The following is a 3,280-nucleotide window of genomic DNA, read 5'->3' as shown; positions in this document are numbered from 1 at the left end:
GGGTATGGGGGTAAACGGAAAAGAAGAAAGAATATACAGAGGAAGAGGAATGCAGAGAAAAAGAACGGAGAGGAAATTGTAAAAAAGAATAAAAAGTTAGAGAAGGAAACGAAGATTAGGAAATGAAGATTAAGAAACGAAGATTAGGAAACGAAGATTAGGAAATGAAAAGAAGGAAACGAAGATTAGGAAACGAAAAGAAGGAAAAAAAGATCAGGAAACGAAAAGAAGGAAAAGAAGGCTAGCAATAAATATAAGAGAAACGATATCAAAAGAAAAAAGTAAGGACAACGAAAGAAAAACGAAAAAAGGAATAAAAGGATAAAAAGACGGAAGAAAGAAAGAAAGAAGAACAAAGGCAGATAATCAAGGGAAGAAAATTTGGAAGAAAAGCAATTAAGGAAGCAAGATGAAAAGGGAAGAAAAAAAGATATAATAAAAAACGGAGAAAAGAAGTGCATGGGGAAGAATAAAGAAAGAAAGCACAAACAAAGAAAGGAAAATATGAGAGCAGGGAAGAGGAAAGGATGGATAAAAAAAAATCATAAAGAAAAACGAAAAGATGAATAAGTACAAGTTTAGATATAAACACAATAATATTAAAAAAAAAATGCAAAAAATTTGAAAAAGAACTTTTTTGTCTCAGAAAAGTTTGTTTTGAATCTTCATGACAGAAACAATCTCAAGATCTAACGATGGGTTAACCCAGACTGAAATATCTTTTCAATAAAATGTGGAACTAACATTTATTTTATTTACTCTATAGAGGTTTGTTCCATCGTCAACAACAAAGGAATTGAGTCGTTGCCAAAACCCTAAATATCATAATTCCTGTATCTTTGCAAACTTAGATTATTTAATCTATTAGAATTCATAGTTTGAAATATCTAAGATCTGTGACATTGGGCCACAAATACATATGGATTATTAGAAAATCAGATTTTATGGCAAAGACTCATTTCCTTTAACAAATTTCAATGCATATTATCTAGAGATATATGATCTATCTATCTATCTATCTATCTATCTATCTATCTATCTATCTATCTATCTATCTATCTATCTATCTATCTATCTATCTATCTATCTATCTATCTATCTATCTATCTATCTATCTATCTATCTATCTATCTATCTATCTATCTATCTATCTATCTATCTATCTATCTAACTATCTATCTATCTCTCTATCGATCTATCTATGTATGAACTCTAATCCTTTGAACGTAAGACCAAGTGTGTACCCTATAATTATGTTTATCTGTACTTCTGTTCCCACTGGTTACTGTTTATCACCAGTGTTTGTGTTCGTATCCTTATGTGTGTGTATGTGAAATATTAGAATATTCTGAAGAAGTTTTTGTTGTTTTTCCACCTTTTGGCCAACATTTCCTACCTCTGATTCCCTTAACAGAGGGACGTTAAGTTACTTAATGTCCCTTGCGACAATTAATTGATATAACTGCACCCACTCTCCGAAGTTAATTCATAAAAAATCGCGCATCTTCAATTCAAACTTTTTCGGGAATTTAAAAATGTTACTTAACCACGGGTTCCCTCAACCAATTCTACCTACAAAACCTCCCTCGCAACGCTCTCGATGTTTTGTTGGTAAAATTGGTCTATGGAACCCTTGGTAAAATAAAATTCCTTTACCTTCCCTGTAAAGTAGGTATAAATAACTATTTTTTCCAATTTTTTTTTCTGAATTTCTCTTATCATAAAATGTCACTAGAAAGTTGATTAATTTGATAATTTTTTTACAAAATTGTTTCATTGTAATTCGAAATTTGATTTTGCTTTTTATTTATATATTAATTGTTAATTTTATATTTATTTAGAAAGAATGTTTTAAAACACAAAATTAAAAAAATCATAATAAAATTTGTTCATTTTTATAGATATATTGTAAACTGTGAAACATTTGTAACATACAATATGTAAAACGAACTGTGTAGAATACTGAAGAGGTGTATTGTATATTGTATAAAGCACAGGTGAACTGTGTAGAATACTGAAGAGGTGTATTGTATATTGTATAAAGCACAGGTGAACTGTGTAGAATACTGAAGTCCCACCCACATAAACACAAACAAACATACAGAAATATCTTTGAATTTACTAGTAAAGCTTTTGGCTTTGTAACAACATCAAATGCAGTTCAGTATTGATTTAATGTCTTCTTCCTAATCTACAGTTTTCTGGTTATCACTGTACAGCAGCGTTTACAATTTATATTAATACTTCTCCTGGTGTTCTACCAATATCAGACTCCTTGGAATACAAAACTTAGGAAATTAATCAAAAACTTTTTCAATATTCGTAATTCAATGGTTTGCGGGGGAGTGTGTACACTGAGGAAGGGGAATTAAAGTTTCCGGTCGTCTGTACAGTCTCATCCTCTTTAGGTGACCCCTGTATGTTATTCTAACCACTAGAAAACAGATTTAATTTGTTCATCAATCAATATATGACAGATGACAAAAATATAGTAGTACTGAAGAGGTGTATTGTACATTGTATAAAGCACAGATAAACTGTGTAGAATACTGAAGAGGTGTATTGTATATTGTATAAAGCACAGATGAACTGTGTAGAATACTGAAGAGGTGTATTGTATATTGTATAAAGCACAGGTGAACTGTGTAGAATACTGAAGAGGTGTATTGTATATTGTATACATCACAGATGAACTGTGTAGAATACTGAAGAGGTGTATTGTATATTGTATAAAGCACAGATGAACTGTGTAGAATACTGAAGAGGTATATTGTATATTATATAAAGCACAGATGAATTGTGTAGAATACTGAAGAGGTGTATTGTATATTGTATAAAGTTTCTGAATGAACTCTCTAAGTTGTTGATGGATAAAAATTGTTCTGTTTTTCTCAAGCTTGAAGCAGAAATCTTAAAAGTTGAAGTGGGTATATATACACTTTACACAATACACTTTATACACTAGTCAGGGCGCTTAAATGAGCATGAGACTGTCACGATTTCTTAGAACGAAAATTAGATTTTTGAATAAAAATGGTCAAAAATGATTTAAAGCACTGCAATTCAGTATTAATATTACATGTGTACGGTAAGTACAATTCATATTTTCTGATTCTCCCTGTATCCTTCTTTCTCTATCTCCCTTTAGACTTTATATAGAATATGTATACCCTCTGTACAGTGAACGTACATGAAGGTGAATAGAGGTATTGTGTATTTAAACCTTTATCTAAACTTCACCAAACTTCTATTGTACAGAATATTACAATGAGTGGGGGGG

The sequence above is a fragment of the Eurytemora carolleeae genome, unplaced genomic scaffold (genome assembly GCF_000591075.1).
Source record: "Eurytemora carolleeae unplaced genomic scaffold, Eaff_2.0 scaffold2026, whole genome shotgun sequence".
Classification (NCBI taxonomy): Eukaryota; Metazoa; Arthropoda; class Copepoda; order Calanoida; family Temoridae; genus Eurytemora; species Eurytemora carolleeae.
This window is presented reverse-complemented; position numbering follows the sequence as displayed.